Here is a 19,386-nt window from a genome sequence, read left to right on the forward strand (position 1 = left end):
CCGCACTGTGATCATCTGCAGTGCTCAGAATCCTGTGATTTAACAGCACAAATTCTTCTATCATGCAATAGTTCCCACATCTGGTATCTTCTCAGCCAGGAACAAGATGGGTTTAGGGAGGGGATTGCAGATGTAAAGCGTTACCCGCAGTGTGTGGAAAGAAGATGCTCAGAGCCATGAACTGGTTGAGAACTGGGGGTCCCCGGTCTACAGTTGGTGTTTTGTCTGCTCATCAGACACTGGCGCTAAGTGCTCAAGCAAACTTTCCTTTCCACAGCCAGGCCCACCTGGGAGTTGGTTGAATGCATGAGCTGTCTTTAAAGAACACGTGAATTTATCTGATTCTCCGCTGGATTTTTTTCCCCCGTAGCTTTATGCCACCAGATTTGTTGCATTAATATGTTACTTAGAGAATTCCCTGCAGACCCACCTCTCAAGCCTCTTGTCATGTTACTTACCTGACACATTCAATGCCTATACATCTCAGTAACAGTGTGCATCTTTGTACAACACAAACATGTGCGTGTGTGTATGCACATAAAGGTATGTAATTTGGGTCAAATCTTTATTTGCTGTATGTAGGTATGATAACACAACTTGCAGAAAAACACAACCTACCAATGAAAACAAGTTTCAGCTCTGCCCATGGGTGTTTTACCCGGATGACTGTTGATTGTTCACCGTTACCCACCGGCGTCCTTTAAAACTCACAAAGGTATTGGGACTAGATTTGTTTTTTCATAACATGTTTGTATACTTAATGTATAACACATCGATAAAGTGCACATTATACAGTAATTTAAGCAACAAAATAATTTCAGTGGAGATTTCTGGAAGTAAATGAAGGTATAACTGACGTATTTTATAGCTGCCCAATTTGTAGTTAATATGGTCAAAAATGTGCGATTACATGCAGTTATGTTGTGTGTAGATGTGCAGTTGTATACCTTGCTGATAAGTGCATCCTATTGTGGGTATTTTCATAAGAATTGATATGGGAAAATGAATCCAGGTGGTGTTTCTTCCACTCCCCCCTCCTATATTGTTGTGTTTGCTCTTTAGAAACTGTTTCTGATAATACGGCAAGTTGTTATTGTTGGTTTGAATTCCCTGTAGATCACTGAAATGAAACACACACAGCTTCATTTCAGCAGGTTTAATAGAAATGAATGGGAGATATCAGGAGACCCTGAGGGAAATGTATCACATGAACTACTTGTGAGACCATTTAAAACTATTTATTATGTGCTAACTACACTTATTTTGTCCAATTAATAGCTAATTGCACGCTTTCTTAAAGCTATCTTTCTGTTGAGTTATGGCTCCTTACAGAAATAACCCAAAGCACACTGATCCAGTGTCCTTCTTGAGCCAAAAAACCCTCACAAAGTGTGTTTTATTAAACATGACTACAAACATATAGGCATTTATCAGTAAGGGTGGCCTTCATATTTACTGATTTTTATGGGTGAATTATCTACACAAAGTGACACAATGCATTAATTCTGTAATGCAGAATGGTTACTTTTAGTCCGTTCCTTGCGTTTCCAGCAGAACTGTCTGTTCTGTGTTGTCCTTGCTGCGGGTCGGTTGCTCTGCCGTCTGGTTCAGGAGACTCACTGAGGGTAATGTCGCATGTCAATTTTATGGACATTCTTTCTAGAAACTCTGTGGGGTTTCTATTAACGTGAGGGCCTAGGGGAATTAGAGTTGCATTTGATGTATTGATAAAACACACTTGATTCCATAGCTGTATGTTTAGTTCATTCTCTTGTGAAGCTTTCTTATGAGCTGTTGGCATTTGAGCTGTGTGTCCTGTGTCTGATAGCAGAATTTGACCTGAGATGACGGTATAAACTTGGAATTTGCTTCAAATAAATATGTGCATTTGCCTGTATCTGGCAGAGATGATAGCATTTTATGAGTAACCTCCTATCCTGATGTATGGAGTATGAACTTTATGAGCTTGCTTTGTTTCTCCAAGTTGTGTAAAGTGACAGTATGTGCTGTGCAACAGTTAAATCAGTGTCTCTTTTCAGAATAGTGTGTAAAGTATTGAACAAGACCCGTGAGCGTGTTCATTGTCTGTACAAACTCTGACACCGTGTCGGTGCTGGATTTGCTGCTCTCATTGCCCACGCCTGCACTCTGTCTGATGATGGTGAGTTTCTCCATTGATGACATGATCATGGCCAGATAAAGACCCTCCTGGTGGAGAATAACCAGGCTGTTTGGTCTGGTTCCCCAACTGCTAAGCCCACGCGACGACTCTTTTTGGTCTCCGTAGGCTTTAGGTGGGTGTCTGTGGTCTGTCATTGCTGCTTTTGTGCTGATCTTCTTTCTGTCTCCATTCACTGGAATCACATCCTCCATTCAACTGCTGCAAGTCTGCACAGCCAGTCTGTTCAAGACAGCCAGTTTAAGCGTATTCTATTCAAAAGAAAGAAGTCTTTGGACACTCTGAGTTTACAGCTCTGTTCCGAAAGGGCACAAGTTAATACAGGTGGATCAACATTATGTAAATGCCATAGGACAAAATGTGGCTACTGTTGTTTATCTGCTACAATTTCTGCAGCATTTTCAGACAATTTTAAAAGTAGACTCTTGTAAGGAATCCAGGATCTTGTGCTTACCTGCATATTGCTCATTCTGCACATTGTCTTCAATTAATGCTGACCTGAGGTATTTATCTGCAGTACAACACAGTGTAGATACTAAATCAGGTCTGGAAGCCATCTCAGGAGATGTATTAGCTCATAATTACATCAAAAATAGAAGGAATGCTACTTCCTTGTTTCCTGTGCTTATTGTAATAAGGCACATATGTGGTAGCAAGAGTTCGTGACCCCCATACTTCATATGCTTATAGCAGTGTACAAATAAGTTATTAAAATTAAACTGGCTTTCAGATCTTCTGTTTTAATTACTTTTCCAATTTGACTCTTTGTGTTTTTCTTTATCACTGGAGTCCAACCCCACTCACTGTCCCGCGACTGGGGACTCCAGACAAGGCGACACAGACGTGGGGGTGGCTGCACAGTGGAGCTCAGCAGACTTGAGAACCACTCAGCTGGTGTGAGGATCAGACACGTACAAAGCAACTTTGCTTTTTAAATGATGAGGATGATGTGCTTTGTTTTGGAAGACATCAGATTTTGAATGTTTAAGGAAGCTGTAACTACCTCGATGTTTCCTTCTTACCGCAGTCGGATTTCTGGTTCTGTCTGTCGAGTTGTGCTCCTCTCCCGCACCAAGTGGTGATCGTGGGGCTCAGGGTGAGGGGGGGCAAGGAGGGCGGGGGTGTCCGTGGACTTGAATAAGTTTTGTTTGGGGTTTTTTAGACGCCTCTGTTGACACATTGTATAAAAACTGATTGCTGCAGTGCTAATGAATGAACAGGAGGATAAGCAACAGATTTGAGAACCTGTTTGGGTTTTGGTTTATTGAAAAATTATTATTTAACTCAAAAAGCAATAAGATCTTGCAGTGGTCTTCTAATACTTACTGGTAGCTTTTTAATGTACTGGTTTGGAACTTTGAGATTATATTTGATATGAAGTGGCTGTTCCATCGTGGAATATTGCAGGAGTAAACTCTTGCATTTCAGCATTCCTGGTAGATCTGCAGCTTGATAAAGACCTGAGGCTGTTTAGTTTAATCAGACTTTTGTAGATCCCACCTTCACTGTTCAAAGCACTGGCTGTCAATGTGTTTTCTGGTGTTGTCACTTCTTTCTGAACAAAGACGACAGAGGTACACAGCTCTACTGGTATTGTCTGTTTTATTTAAACATGGAACTTTAACTTGAAAGCTTAGAAAGCTGTGGTCTGTGGTATATCTTTGTAATGTTTGTAAATTCTTATGCAGATACTCTTATGCCAACCAGCACGAACTTTGAGTGTGAACTGCTGTGCAGTTAGAAAGAAGAAAGGTGTGTGAGCTAAACCAGCAGGAAGGCTGCAGCCGTGTAACCTGAGGGGTGCAAACGGCACGAAACGGGCTGCAGCGGCGGAGCCCTCGGTCCCGGGCTGTCCCGGGCAGGCGGCAGAGCCCTCGGTCCCGGGCAGACGCAGCCTGAAAGCTCCCGGCCCCGCCCTGCGGGCGGACAGCGCCGCTCTGCGGCCGCCGGTGGCTCCGGGACGGGAGGCGAGGGGCAGGGGGGGCCAGTGCCGGGCGCGGAGGCGGGGGGGGGGGGGGGGGCGCAGCCCGGTGGCGGACGCGGACGGGATTGGCTCCTGCGCGGGATGGGCGGGGACACGCTGCGTAAGTGCGCGGGCCGCGGAGCGCGTGCCGGAGGTGCGGCGGCTGGAGCAGCGCGCGGGGGACGGCGGGGCCGGCGGTGAGCGAGGGGCGGGCGGACAGCGGGGAGACTGGACGGGGCGGCCCGGGACCGGCTGAGGGGCGAGGCTGGAGGGTGACAGACGGGCTGGTTTCGGAAGGAGGAAGGCGAGGGGCAGCCAGCCGCAACAGCGCGGCCCCAGGCCGGGGCGAGGGGGAAACACGCGGGCGGCTGTGAGGGAAGGGAGCCCCGCGCTGAGCGCTGCGCGGGGCTCGGGCGGGGCCGTGGGGCGGAGGGGGAGCCCCCGTAGTGACACAGGACAGAGGGAGGAAAGCGAGCGGGAGGGGGCAGCGGCGGGTCGGGAGCGCCAAGGGGGGGCGCGAGGGGCGGGGGGGGCCGGGAACGGAGGGAGCGGCGGAGGAACCTGAGGGCGGGACGGTGCGGGAGGAGCTTAGGCGGGAAAAGCTGAGGTACCTCGGGGAGGGGATGATATCGGGGGAGGCTTTGACAGGAAAGGCTGAGGTACCTCGGGGAGGGGATGATATCGGGGGAGGCTTTGACAGGAAAGGCTGAGGTACCTCGGGGAGGGGATGATATCGGGGGAGGCTTGGACAGGAAAGGCTGAGGTACCTCGGGGAGGGGATGATATCGGGGGAGGCTTTGACGGGAAAGGCTGAGGTACCTCAGGGAGGGGATGATATCGGGGGAGGCTTTGACAGGAAAGGCTGAGGTACGTCGGGGAGGGGATGATATCGGGGGAGGCTTTGACAGGAAAGGCTGAGGTACCTCGGGAAGGGGATGATATCGGGGGAGGCTTTGACAGGAAAGGCTGAGCTACCTCGGGAAGGGGATGATATCGGGGGAGGCTTTGACGGGAATGGCTGAGGTACCTCAGGGAGGGGATGATATCGGGGGAGGCTTTGACGGGAAAGGCTGAGGGACTTAAAGGAGAGGACGGAAGGGAGAGAGGTTTTGGTGGTAAAGGCTGAGGTACCTCAGGGAGGAGATGGCATCGCAGAGGCTGCAGTGGGAAATGCTGAGGTAGCTCTGGGACGGGATGGCACTAAGGTGTGGTTTCAAAGGGAAATGCTGAGGTACTTTGAGGAAAGGATGCTGGGCTAGGAACTATGAACACATCAGATCGGTTAAGAGAATGTTGATGACAGAAATTTCTACAGTAAAGTATTCCAGCAAAGACAGGGAGATGAGCAAAACTTATATCAGGCCTCCTAGGATTCCTGCAGGTTAGGGGTCAGGGATGATGAGGTTGTTAACTCGGTCCTAACTTTTTCTTTCTCTCCCTCTCTTGCAGCACCAGACTGAATGGAGAAGCAAGTGGATGGGAAGTTCCTGCGCCACGACACAGACCACATTTATTACTCTCGCCCTCCGAGACCCGGAGAACCGAACCGTTCTCATCGTGCCTTGAAGCAACCTCTGCTCACGCGCTTCTCCCAGGGAGAAGGCAGAATGGGAGTGACTCGCCACGTTAAACAACAGGGTGTACACTCTGCAGCTTTCAAGCCCAGCTCTGCGTTAGCTCACCCCTGCAATTTTGCACCGCCCACGCAAATTTGAGTTGTCGCTGGTTGTTGCAGCGTTTGGCTTTGGTGAGGACAGCGTGTGTTTGTCAGCAGTTGGTGTAGGGTGGAATCTTGAGGAGAAAGTGATATTTCCGTGCCAGAACTGGTTGGTGTTTGCATGGTATTGTGGTAGTTGTTCCCGCAGGTGATCAGTGCTGGAGTGTTATTGCAGGATGAGGGGATTTTGAAGGCTTGTCTGTGAGATGCACTAGAGGCAGCAGTTGCAAACGAAAGGCTGAGGTGTGGAGAGTTTGTCGGTGGGTTTTGGACAGTTGTCAGTTGAAGAGTTGGTTGTTTGCAGGTGAGGTGTAGAGCAGAGGGTGAAGCTGACTTTGCCTGGGCGGCGCAACTGGATGGGTGTGCAGAGCTGAGGAGAGCGGGCTTCTGCGGGTGACCCTAAAGCTGGAGAACCAGCCAGCGGCAGCTCCAGACAGTCCCGCTGCCGAGCTTGGCTGTGTAGGGCCAGTGCCCTGGGGCACAGGGAGTGTGACCCTCCGCAAGCACCAAACAGCAGGTGAGGACTGTGGGGATTTGTACTGAGCTATGATATCTCTAAGGCATGTGCGAGGGGCCGGGGCCAAGGCAAGGTGGGCTCGTTGTGGGGTGTGGGGAGGTGTCAGCCCCCGGACTCAGCCCCTGTCTGATTGTAGTGCCCTTGGGCTGGTGTAGCTCAGTCCTCTGTGTGTTTCTCTTCAGGTGGAGCAGCGTGCAAAGGAAAAGCAAGGAAGGAGAGGAAGGTGGTGAACCTATGAGGAAGAGTGTAGCGAATCTGGCGTGGACTCACGGTAAGGTGCCATGAGAGACATTTATTACAAACTCAGGTTTGCATTTATACTCGCTATGATGCTTGCTCAAGCATTTGCTCTTTAGCTAAGTTAGACATTACATGAGCGATGTAACTGCCATATACGCATTTTTTTCTATAGTAAGCTGTCCCTCTGTCCCTGATGTATCAGTCCTGTATCCTGTATCTTAGTAGTCATAATTTTTCCCCAAGTAGATGAATATTTTGCAAGCAGCTTTATCTCCAGTCGTTACCTGTTCATATAATTCTCATTCATCTTTGTGCCGTGTCTCCAACTGAAATGTACCAGTTGTAGGAAAGTCTAGCACATGATTAGCAATCCATTCTAATAAACTCACCAATCAGACCCCTGATACATCCTGATTTTGTGTTTGTAGCGCATGTTGAAGGACATCCACAGGGTTTGTCTTTGCTTAAGGGATAACTTCCCTCCCACGGTTCCCAATCGCTCACCTTTCGTTGGTGGTGGGCGCGCACTGTCCTGGTTCCCGGTCCTGTTGCCTGGTTCGATTGGGCTTCGCTACCAGAGCGGCTACTGCCTTTATAGGTACGCTGAAAGTCCCTGTTCCAGGGCGCCATTTGTAGCGAATGCGGTACGGACTCTCTTTTAAGGTGCAATGAGAGATGTTTATTACAAATTCAGGCTTGTGTTTATACTCGCTATGATACTTGCCCAAGCATTTGTTGATTAGCTAAGTTAGTCATTACATAAGTGATGTGTTTTGTGTTCCCACCAAAGTCACTGCCATAAACACCTTTTTTGTCTATCACAAGCTGTCCCTCTGTCCTTGATGCATCAATCCTGTATCAACTCCTCTGTCCTTGATGTATCACGTAGCATACAGTCCTTTGTTCTTGTATTTTTCCACTAATGCTTGTTCTCATGCTGTTGACTCTTGCAGTTTCTCATGTGCCCGGTCTTCCGTGTACTGACACAGAAGAGCGATCACGAAAGCAGCCGGCAGCTCCAGACACTCCCGCAGGGCCGGGCAGGGCCAGTGCCCTGGGGCACAGCGAGCGTGACCCTCCGCAAGCACCAAACAGCAGGCGAGGACTGTGGGGATTTGTACTGAGCTATGATATCTCTAAGGCATGTGCGAGGGGCCGGGGCCAAGGCAAGGTGGGCTCGCTGTGGGGTGTGGGGAGGTGTCAGCCCCCGTCTGACTGTAGTGCCCTTGGGCTGGTGTAGCTCAGTCCTCCCTGTGTTTCTCTTCAGGTGGAGCAGCGTGCAAAGGAAAAGGAAGGAGGCGAACCTGTGAGGAAGAGTGATCGAGAAGGAGGGTTGGAGCGCACCTGTGAGTCAAGAGGGACCCAGAAAGAAGACACGGGTGGTGGAACCACAGGTCAGGAGAGCTCAAGGAAGGAGAAAGGTGATTGGGGCAGTATGGGTTTTTCTAGCTCACACGCTAATGGAAACAGTTTGGATAATAAAAGAAATATATTCAAAACCAATAATTAAAGGCAGGGAATGTTTATATGCTATGTATTGGATAGACCTGAAGGTGTATTTGTTCCTACAACAAAGGTGAAGTTACAATGGTAATTAACTGAAGATGTGAATTTCCAGATTGCATTGGCAACATACGCAGGGAACATATCAGTTTATTACCCTCAACATAAACTGTGGGCTGAAATTGGTAATTTACCGTTGTATGGCAAGTGCTGCTGTCAGCAACGACAAGACTGAATTTACCGATGCCTCTGGTTGCTAACGTAAAGTTGTAATTACATGGCTAAACTCAGATACCCAGTGTTCCAAACACAAAGTAGAAAAAGGAGACCAGGGGTCAAACAAGTTCTTGAGCTGACAGCTGTTAGGATCGCTTTTGAGTGTTCTGTAATGAGGCTTTGAATGTTGTAATTGACTCATATTGTGCAGCTGGCATACTTATCTGCCTGGAAGCTTCTTTTCTTAAGGAAGAGGATAATCCTCTTTTGATGGCTGAATTGAGAATGCTATGGTTCCTAATAAATCATAGACGTCATGGTTTTTATGCAGCGCACATCCGCTCTCGCGCTGCCCTTCCAGGACCTCTTGCGGAAGGCAATAGGAGGGCCGATGCACGAGCTGTGCCGCTTACTGTGCCTAAAGCCTTGGAGCAAGCTAAATTATCACATAAACTCTTTCACCAGAATGCAAAGTCGTTAAAACGACAATTTCAAATTACAACGGATCAGGCCAGGAGCGTTCTTATGTCCTGCCCTGATTGCCAACAGTCGGCACCCGTGCCATCCAAAGAGGGTGTTAATCCAGGAGGGATTACTGACAAGTACGGCCAGCTGATGTAACGCGTTGTTCTGAAGTGGGTAAATACGTACGTGTTTCTGTAGACGCTCATTCCAGATTTCTCGTTGCGGCTGCACGCACTGGTGAAAGAGCACGGGACGTCTGTAAACAGTGGTTGGCGTGTTTTGCTGTTTCAGGAGTTCCAGGATATGTAAAACCAGAGGAAAGCGGAACGCACGCTGGATTAGAGGAGCGATCCCCCGAGTGCCCAGCGCGCCGTAATAAAAGTGCCTGCTTTTTAACACTTTCAAAACCATGTTAAAGAGTCTGTTTGCCGACTTTTCGGTATCGTTTTCTGGCGACGAGGATGGGATAATCTGCCTGACCTCCCGTGGACCCCAGGATCTCTGGGACCTTGTGCCGGCACCGGGGAATTCCTGGAAGGGATCACGGATCCTCGGGCCAGCTCGGGACGTGGGTAAAACCCCATCAATGAGATAAGGCACTTTCATAGTCTGGTTTGTTTGCAGGCTGCCTGCGCGAGACGTGGGCGACACCAGCGCGTTGGGTCTGCGCGTTTTGGTAAATTGGGTAAATTAAAAAGAAATAAAAAACTAAAGAGGAAAATGAGAAAACAATAAATAAAAGAGAAAAACGAGGGAATAGTAATTTGGTAAAGGTACCTTTAGTGATTTTGCTGTTTGTGCCTTAGCAATTGTATGATTGTTTGTGTCTTTAGTGATTTGTTGTTGTTGTTACTTGTGTCTTGGGTGATTTTGTAGTCCAATACTTACGGTTCACCAATTGTCTGTTATTGTGATTGTGAAATAGGTAGTGGACAATGGACAGGAGCGATTTGGAAGAAATCCCGCCTGGGCTGTGTTTTGTGACAGTGGAAAAGGATCGTTTGACTCCCTGGGGAACAGCAACCAGGGAATATTGTAATTAATGGTGGCCACTGTAAATAATATTAATATGCTGTACAGGTCTGGGTGGGTATACCCGAGATGAGTAGTATAGTAATGCACTACATGTAATATATAATGAGATATGTTTTAAATCATATATTGTCTATTATATAATGCATATTACACAATACAAAATGTTACATAGGCATTGTATTTGAAAAAGGACAATCAGGGAAAGAAATTGAAACCAGTAAAAGGTTTGTTGACGAACAGATATTGGTGTACAATACACAGAGAACATTAGATCAGGATTGTCCCTTGGTGAATGCAGGGTGGCATCCTAATGTCCTTATATCGGGGGACAGGCTGAATTGGTATGGACAGTGCATTTTATACGGGATTGGACACGCTGTGCCTAAAGCTGTAAATACGCCAAAGCCTTCTGAGATAAAAAAGGATCGTCTGTGCCTCATTTGCTACACCCCTTTACCTGTTTCCCAAATTGATTTAGACTGTATTTACCATTGTAAAAATAAAGCTTTCCCCCTTTAATTTTTGTCATGTATTGGAGCCCGTCCTACCTAAACTGTAGAAAAGACAGCAGCCATGTGTATTTTTAAATAAAGATTAAATCAAGTCTGCTAGCTCATTATCTTTAAGCGTTCTACTGTGATCACCTCCCTCCCAAGGTTTTGTGTCTATTGTATCAGGGCCTGACACCCACGGCCACAGTGGATGAATCACCATGGGCACAGCACCAGGACCCGCTTGTTGGTGTCCAGGGTATCCACTCCAGCAGACACTGTTAGTAAAAGAGCACATCATGAAACTGGAAAACCATCTAATTGTGTCATTACACACATTCACTGCTCTTTTTTCTGCTTTATACCCCTGGTAGCTTTTTAAAATGGCACAGTTTGAAAAGGATTTCTGTTTTGGCCCTGCACACGGAGGCTGATTTTCCTTTTCTAGGGCCTTCCACCCGGTTCACCGCACCCGTGTGATCACTGCGCTGCACGTGGGCAAAATCAGCTGTGCCCTGTGTTTCTCCCATAAAATAGTAAGAATGCTAATACAATCGTGCCAGGAACTACCTTCACTGTGAATATTTGAAGGAACCCACTGCTAATGTATTGTTAATTGGTACTTGTATTATGGATTTGATGCAACAAAAATCCATACTTTCTTTTATCCTTTGCTGTACAGGAGGTGGTTGAACTTTTCTATAGCAGATTCAATCACCTGTTGTAAAGCGAGATGGTTGTCTCCTGTGAGGAAGCAGGGTAGATTTACCCATGCTCTATAAGCACCATGGATGAGCTATATAGAGTAACAGCTTAAAAACAAACCAACCGACAACAAGAAGCTAACGATCAAAACAACAAAAGGAAAAAAACCCCAAACAAACCAACCAAAAAGCGCAGAGGCTCCTGAACGCCCCCTCTCAGTGCTGTGATGTCCGTTTCCAGGGAGCCCGTGGGGTGTCCCCACAACCGCAGACACAGGTGACCCGGCTGGGTGGTGCCGGCAGAGAACAGTTGGTGTGACCCAGCCCGCTGCGCTGCCCTGGGAAAGCCGGGGACAAAGGGCCGGGCCGGGGCATGGGGAGGTTGGTTCCAGCTCACGGATCAGCTCACAGCGACTGCGGAAACAGCCCTGAGCCGGGACGGGCCCGGCCGTGTGCTCCTGTCCCCCCGCCGCGGGGTCCTGGCTCTGGACATCGTTGCACAGGATCGTTTGAGAACCGTTCCTGAAGGATGCGCAGCGCCCAGAGCAGCAGCGCCTGCCCGGCTGCTGCTCAGCCGAGGGTAAGGGCTGGAACTGACCCTGTAGCAGCAGCAGAGCTGCCACAGCTGCGGGCGAGCCGAGTTACTGCTGCAGACAAGACACGGGGCACAGGGAGAGGCAATGTATTTTATTAGGACAGAAGGCATCTTTAGGAAAAAAACACATTTTAGCAATGTCGGGCTATTATCTTTTATCAGTGTGTCTGCCATGTGCGCGGCTCTGGGAAAGCGCGTTCGGGGAGCTCAGGCTGCCCACGGGTCAAGAAAAAGCGCCCGCGCTGCGGGGCCCGGGGACCGCGCTCGGTGCTGCCGTCTGGTGGCCACCGCCCGGAACTGCAGCTGGGGAGCGGCGCCCGGTGCCCGTGCCGCGGGTAAGAGGGGGGCGCTGCCGCTGCGACCGAGGTCGTGCCCGTCAGAAAGGGGGGGGCAGCGGTCGGACGAGCCGCCGGGAAAAAAAGAGGCGCCCGGCTCTCCCGGGGCGGCCCCGCTGCGAGAGGAACGGGCGAGGCGGCAGCAGGAGGCGGCGGCGTCTCCTCGGTCCCGGGCACAGGGGAGAGAAACCTGCCGGCCGGAGCTCCTTAGGGCTCTCTCTGTTCACAATGAATTTAAGGGTAGGTGACCACCCGCCCCGCTTGTCAGCGTAAAGCAAAGAAGCGCGGTTTGCTGTTTCCTTTCAAACGCGGCTGCTGGAAGCCGCGCGGGCAAAGGGCGTGGGGGTCCCGGCAGGGCGGAGAGCAGACGGGTGAGGGTGCAAAGCGGGCCAATCAGATGGCGCGGGAGGGCTGGGGGGGGGGGCGGATCGCTGAGAGGCTGCCAAGGCACGTCAATTGCCATTCTGTCCGCCAATCAGATTGCCGGAGGGGCGGGTGTCGGACGCTCCGTACTGCGCATGAGCAAACTGCGAGTACTGATGGGCCAAGAGAATGAAGATTGACTTGTCTTCGGCAGCCAATCGTGTTGCGGAAAGGGGCGGGTGCTGCTCTCTCCCTACTGCGCCTGCCCTCACTGCGAGCTCTGATAGGCGGAGAAAATGGTGATTGACGTGCTTAGGCAGGCTATCATTTTGCCGGAGGGGCGGGCGTTGCGGGCCTCTGGGCGCCGGACGGAGCATCCAATAGGAGGACAGCGTGGTGGGGTGGAAAGCAGCCAATGAGCGCGGGTCCTGGCGAGCGGGTCCGTGGTGTCTCGGGGTGGGTACCGGGAATTAACGGGAACGGGGGTCGGGGCGGCTGCGGAGCGGTTGCTGCAACCGGCGCCCGGGTACCTGGAGGTAGGCGGCTCAGGGCAGCCCTTCGTGAGGTCCCCGGAGGCGGCAGAAAGGCAGAGGGGAAGGAGGCGACAGCCGGGGGCCTCCCGCCGCGGAGGTCTCCGGGGCGCGGCGGGTGTCGGTGCTCGCGGAGCCCGGCGGGACGGTGGGAGAGTGCGAGGGGAACGGAGCGGCGAAAGAGGCGGCCGCGGCCGCGGCGAGGGTGACCGTGCCGTTGGAACGGGAGGAGCGGGAGGGGCCGGCGCGGTGAGGAGGCGTTCGGTTCAGTTTCCCCCCTGCCCTTACGGCCGAGTTGGCGAAGCCGGTGGGAGGTGTGTGACCCCGAGGGCAGGTGCGCCGAAGGCTTACGGTCTGGAGCCGTGTGTCCCTCCGGGACAACAGTCCCTCCGGGAGCGGCGCAGCCCCCGTTAGTCGGGGGGAGACGTTTCAAACCAGAGCTAAGGCGCGGTGGCAGGCTCGGTGGCGTGGCGGGTCGGGCGCCGCTTCGGCGGGAGCTCGGGGCGAGGCCCGGCGGGTTCTGTGTCCTGTACGCGCGGCTTTCGTTCCGCGGCTCTCTGTGTGCTTTTTTGTTTTGTCGCGTTTGTTTTCTGGGGTTTATTTTGCGGGGTTCCCGCGAAACGCGGCACGACCGCTCGCCCGGCGCTGCCGCGGCGGTCTCAGTGCTGCCGCCCTGTGGCGAAACTCGGGTACTGCAGCGCACGGCCGGGGGAAGAGGCGCCGTTTGACCCGAAGCGGTCGGAAGTGCCAGAAACCAACGCCAGAACCGGCAGGAGCTGCGGCTTCGCAGTTCTGTCAGCATTGATCTTAGGACTCTGATTTTGATGCTAGTCGTTTTTACTTACATTACGCTACAGTGTTCTGTTTGGTACCGCTAGTGGGTAACAAATAATTGTGCTGTACCACAACGCGAGAGGATAATATTTTGTAGATTTATACTGCCAAAGAGTTTGCAAGTATATTGAAAAGGGGGGAATTCAAGAGAAGCTACCAAGTTAATGTATACTGCGATGAAGTTATAGAAGATGTACCCTTCATTAACCGGTTCACGTGGGGTAAATGCTTTCTGACCGCCTGCACGATGAGGGGATGTTTTTCACCTTTTAGATCCTTCTGCATGACAAGAGGGAGACAGAAGATTGAATAACACATTGTTTAGAAGCTGAGAGCTTAGTTTATATTTAACTAATAGATGTGTTGTCAGTGAGAAACTAAACATTTATAACTAACTTCATCAATTATTTCTTAGGCTAGATATATTGTATGTTTAAAATTTAAAACAATTGTAATTAATGTGTAGCAGCTGTGTGACTATAAGCAATGCAAGAGCATCCAGTCGTGGGAGCACTTACAGAGGACGACCCCCAGAGCTCCCCAGTGCAGATGAAAGAAACATTGCCTGCTTAACGGTGTAATTGACTCTGCTGTCAAGCTTATTTCTCCGTTTCAGTACGAGCCCATCCCGTGGCCTCACAGGGCTGTGTCCTGTGGCGGTGCTGTGGGGAAGGGGCGAGATGCTTTCCTGCACCGGTGGATGTGTTTGCTTTTATGCTGAGCGTGTCCTAAACGGTGTCAGTTTGTCTTAATGCTGTCTGGCGTTGCTGCAGTTGCTCTGGTTTTTTGAGGATGCCTTGTGTGTTGAGGTGGCCCGTTTCCCTCGAATCCTCCGTTAGCTCAGCTGCTCTCCTGTCCCTTCTTCTGACTAATTCCTCTGCTTTCTCCTGCTCTATTGTTTTCAGAGGCTGAACTCTAATTTGGAATTTCTGTGTTTCTGAGGGGGAGCTGTGAACGCCCGATGCTCAGCAGACCCCCCAGCCCAGGCGGGGAATGGAACCTGGGGAGCAGCGCCCGGGTGGGAGACGCGGCGCCGTCCTCCGTCCCCAGCGTGCGGCAGAGGAGCAGGAGGCGGCAGCCGGCCGGGGGCAGACGCCGGGTGCGTCCCCAGCTCGCCAGAGCTCCCCCCGAGCCTCCTCCCGCGGCCCCGCTCGCCCCGTGCAGCCGCCCCCAGCTCCGGCAGCTCCTGCGAGCCCGTCCCGTGTTCCTGGGCCGCTCCCTAGCCCCGTCGTGAAGGCGGCAAGCCGGCCCTCGGCACCTCTCCGGTGGCCCCTGCGGAAGGAGCAGGCTGGGGCAGGGGTGAGCTACGGTGCTAACGGCCGCTGCTTCTTCTCTCCCTCTCCCAGAGGCTGCGCTGAGGATGTGGCCGTTCGCTCCCAGCCCGGGGGATGCCGTTGGCTGCGCCCGCCTCGGGCTGGCGAGGCTCGTCTGGCAGCGTGGCGGGAGAAGGGACGGGGGAGCACGTCCCGTGCGTGGGCGGGGGCTGCTGCTGCTGGAGCCAGAGAGGTTGGGGAGAGGTAAAGAGGAAGAAATGCGGGGCTGTGGGCCCGACGTCCGCTTCCTGCGGCAGGCGAGAGAGCGAGCCCCTCTCTCCGGGTGGCGAAGGCTCCCTCTGCGCGGCGTGCGGCGGGCCGGGGGCCAACGTGCGCGGCAGGGTCCGTGCGCGTATCCTGGAGCGGGACGGCTGCCTGGCGAGCGAGCCAGCGAGGCTCCATGTCCCCGAAGCCTCGTCTCGTAGGAGCCCTGACACCCCACCGTGTTCTCCTAGGCTGAGGACGGCCGAGCGCCCCGAGTTACCGGAGAGGAAGGGAGGAGAGAAGGAGACGGGAGCGTCTGAGCTGTTAGAAGCCTCCTGGCAGCCACCGAAAGCGAGAGCCGCTGTGAGTCCCTGGCCCTCGGGGCCTCGTCCCCCACTTGCACGTCCTAGTGCCTCCCTGCCCCTCCTTGGTGGTGGTTTTGGTTTATTATTATTATTTTAAAATTTTGCTTCCCTATACCTCTCCTTTTCTCTCTGTTTTTGTGTCCTGCTCCATCTTCTATGGCTGTTTTTCCCTTTTCCATATCTTTGTCTTGATCTGCATCAGTCTCTTTTTTTCCCCACAGTTTCTCTGGCCTGTTCCCTGCTGTTCTTTTCTTCTCAGTACCTGTACGTGCAGCTCTTATCTCCCACCTTCCTATCTCTCTTCTTCCTGCCTTGCCCTTCTCTCTCTATTCGTTTGTCTCGCTCACTGTTGCTGGTGTTTTTTGTTCAGCATCTCAGCGTTCCATTCCTCCTTCCTGTTCATCTCTTATTCTTTCTGACCTTTAATGCTGCTCCCTGTCCCATTGTTTCTCGCTGTATCCCTGTGTCCTGCTCCCTACCCACAGTCATATTCTTCCCTGTCCTGTTGGCCATCCCAGGTTTCTTCCTCCATCTCCATCCTCGCCCCATCTCTTGGTCCTGCTCCCTACCCACCCCGGTTCCTGTTTCTCTGCCCTTCTCCTTGTCTTACTCCTGGTTTCTCTGTCCTCTTCCCTCTTTGTTTTTGTTTCTCTGTCGCTCTGCCCTGCTCCCTGTCACTGCGTTTCCTCCTTCCTGTCTCTGTCCCGCAGCCCGGCGCCCACTTCTCCTTTGTCTGTCTCTCCCACTGCCCATTCTAGGATTTTTCCCACCGTCTCTGTCTCCTGCTCCTTGTCTCTCATTTTGGCCTCTTCTTCCCTTTGCCCTGCTCCCTGGCCCTTTTGCCCCTCTCTCTGTGTCACCTTGTCTTGCTCCCTGTCGCTATCTTTCTCTGGCAAGCTTACCCTCCTTTTCAAAGGAATCACAAAATCACTTTGTTGGAAAAGATAACTGCAATTTAAAATATCTTTACCCTTTGAAGAAACAGCCTGGAAAAGATAATTTTTTTTTTTTTCAGTGGGGCGGTTCACGAGGACGGATGGGCTGCTGGGCTCTTCAATGACAGCATCCAGGGCGAGGAAGGAAATCTTGGCTATACTTGGGTGATATCTGTGTCTGTGTTCTGTGTGTATCTGGGAAAATGTGTTCTAGGGAACTCAGACTGCCAATGAGTCAAAAATGGCCTGGTTATCCAAAAAACGCAAACGCTCCAGTGGCCGTATCAACAGCTGTACTGAAGATGGTGCAAAATACTTTTTTCTCCACTCAACTGTAGCCTTCACAAGAAACAAGGAAGTGTCAGGTTCCTCTCCAGCTTTGTTCTGAAGGGCTTTTCCTCTTTCAGCTGGATGTCTGCTGCCACCGTTTCACCGCGGTTGCCCCGTCTTCTGCTACAGAAGTACCAGACAGACAGAAGGAATCCAGAGCGGTCTGCCCGTACAAGGTACGGCTAGGACGCGTGTCTGCACTTTTCCTGAGGTACTTGTAGAGTGGACTTTAAAGTTAACATTAAGAATGCACCGACTCTCCTTCTATATTTTTAATACGAAATATTTTACCAGGAGTACTAAAAATAAGGTCTGTTCTGGAGCACGGTACACCTGTGCAGAGCTCACCTCCCTCTGGTTATTTTCTCTTCCTGAAAGCGTAATCTTCTGTTTCTGTGGGCTTACTATTGAATGATACTATGGAAATGATTTTGTACTAAAAGAGGAAAGGAGGTGTTTGTAAGAGTTCAGATGTCCAGAAGAAACAACCTGATTCAATGACAAATGCTTTGTTCTTTTTCACTCAATAGGTTTTTAAAATATCTTAGAATAGTACTCAAAAAGCTGACAGAGATACAGGCACCTGGGCAAATCGGTTTTGTTCTGCGTGTTTGCCAGGTGTTCCCAAGAAGCACTTTCAGCCTCGTAACTGGTGGCGGTGAGTCCATGTGTGGTTTGGATGAGTTATTGTTTCAATAGTGACTTTTTTCTCTTAACCTACAGTGTGTAGTTCTGACTTCAGTTGGTAAGAAATCTTCCAAAACGGCAGCATTCCTCATTCCAAGAAGCTGCATTTTATGAACCTGCCCTCCGAGTGGATCTTCCCAGGTGATGTAGTGGGCAGTGGCCGCATCAACAACAGGACTGTTCATTTTCTTTGAAACAACCAACCAAAGTCCATTTCCTTCCGCAGAGCCCAGCACAGCAGGCCTGGCAAAGGTTGGTGGCACCGCTGGGCTTTGGGTTCCCGGTTGCGACAGTCGAGCTGTCACGGTCACAGAAACGTGTTCCCCTGTGTGCTGCAGTGCAGCCAAAAGTGTTCGTGAGTCTGACGCTCCTTTTTCGTAGCCTTATGCTGCACTGCAGGAATGGGGATATTTATTTATTTTTTAAAGTAAACCCATGTCTTCTATCTCACTGATTTTCCTATCAATGAAACTTAAAGCAAATAAAATGGTCTAATTTACATGTTGACTTCCATAGTTAAGAGTAATTGTTGAGTAGGTGCAGCATATAATTTATTAGGTGTACTTAAGCAGATGGGTATTTGTTCTAAAAACTGAAAAAGAGAGGCAACTGGATGCTATGAGTGTTTCCCCAATATTTGACAGCGTGCTCTGACGTACTTTGTTTCTGTCTGGCTCTCAGTGGCGCTTTTCCCTGGCAGGTCGGGGTGTCCCTCGTGCTTGAGCCGTGCAGCTGGCCACGTGTCACTGCTCATCGTGCCACACGCCAAGTGTGAATCGATAGCTCTGTCTAAATATACATAAATGTAATAATATGATTGTAACAATATGCCAACATCTGCAAGTCTAGAAAGATATTTGTGTCCAAAGAGAAGGCTAAACAGGTGCGTAAGTATAAATGGATATTCTAGATAATAAGTGGTGATATATATAAGCATAAACAGATATTCTGTATAAGTTTAAGCAGATATATACATGTAAATGCATACGCAAGTGTGTAGATGTCTAAGTAGATATATATTACAGTGGAAATAGATGATATATATGAATCAAATATATTCCCTAAATACATACGTATGTGTAAAAAGAGACATAGGAGTCAATGTCAGTGATGTACAAGGTTTTTAAAATGCAAAGAAATTCTGTTTATAGAAAGGATTAAAAAACTCATCCTTACCCGGAAATGTCTCTGGCGGGTGCACTTGAGGGAAAGGCCTGAGCTGCCCCCAGGGAGCAGAACGGCACCCGCACCTGGTCAGCGGTGGGAGCAGGGGCTGGGGGGCTCTGTGTGCGAGCCAGACGCTTCGTTCCATAACTGCGGCAGCCGGGGAGCTGCTGCGAGCTCTCTGCTGAGTGACTGACTGTGTGGTGATGGTTTTTACTACTCACAGGGCACTGGGCGAGCCCCATTTAGTTTTCTTGTAATCTAACTTAAGTAAAAGCATACTGAATAGAATTAATCACCCGACTTACAAGGCTGTGTGTCGTCTTTGTGTTTGTGGTTTGTTTTTTTTTTTTTTTGAATACGCTCTCTGCTTCATGTTGCTGGGAAAACCGTGTGCTGTAAAGTTCTGCTCATATTTACCAAAAGCAGCTACAGGTTACACTGGACATCTGTGAGATCAGGTGTGGTTTGTACTTCGCAGGGAAAGAAACAGAAAACAGGAAAAGAAATGGAACGAGAATTAATAGAAGTAGAAATAATAGAAATAGATGGGGTCGAATAGAAATAGAACAGAGCAGAGTGTCGTGCCGGATATGCAAATCTCCTCGGGGCTTGGGCAGGGAGGTGAGTAGGCGGGGAGAATGCAAATTGAGATTCGAAGCCTGCAAATCAGATTGCGAGAGATAAGAGGAGGGGCGGGG

The 19,386-nt window shown here is 50.5% G+C and overlaps 2 long non-coding RNA genes across 6 annotated transcripts; both read left to right on the forward strand.

The window, feature by feature from the left end:
• Positions 1–5,596: 5,596 nt before the first annotated feature.
• On the forward strand, positions 5,597–10,401 carry LOC136104185 (uncharacterized). 2 transcript variants are annotated; one of them, XR_011740380.1, is made up of 4 exons: positions 5,597–6,376; positions 6,559–6,647; positions 7,570–8,037; positions 9,092–10,401. It is a non-coding gene; the product is annotated as an uncharacterized lncRNA (long non-coding RNA). The 2 variants fall into 2 exon arrangements; XR_011740379.1 differs by lacking the exon at positions 9,092–10,401 and having other exon boundaries at positions 7,570–8,941.
• A 3,889-nt stretch (positions 10,402–14,290) lies between these two features.
• Positions 14,291–18,890, forward strand: LOC136104601 (uncharacterized). 4 transcript variants are annotated; one of them, XR_011740383.1, is made up of 6 exons: positions 14,291–14,986; positions 15,456–15,567; positions 16,585–17,010; positions 17,558–17,662; positions 17,748–17,876; positions 18,222–18,890. It is a non-coding gene; the product is annotated as an uncharacterized lncRNA (long non-coding RNA). The 4 variants fall into 4 exon arrangements; XR_010651786.2 differs by having other exon boundaries at positions 16,585–16,669; positions 16,912–17,010; positions 17,748–18,889; XR_011740381.1 differs by having other exon boundaries at positions 17,748–18,890.
• Positions 18,891–19,386: the final 496 nt, after the last annotated feature.

The sequence above is a fragment of the Patagioenas fasciata genome, chromosome 8 (genome assembly GCF_037038585.1).
Source record: "Patagioenas fasciata isolate bPatFas1 chromosome 8, bPatFas1.hap1, whole genome shotgun sequence".
Taxonomy (NCBI): domain Eukaryota; kingdom Metazoa; phylum Chordata; class Aves; order Columbiformes; family Columbidae; genus Patagioenas; species Patagioenas fasciata.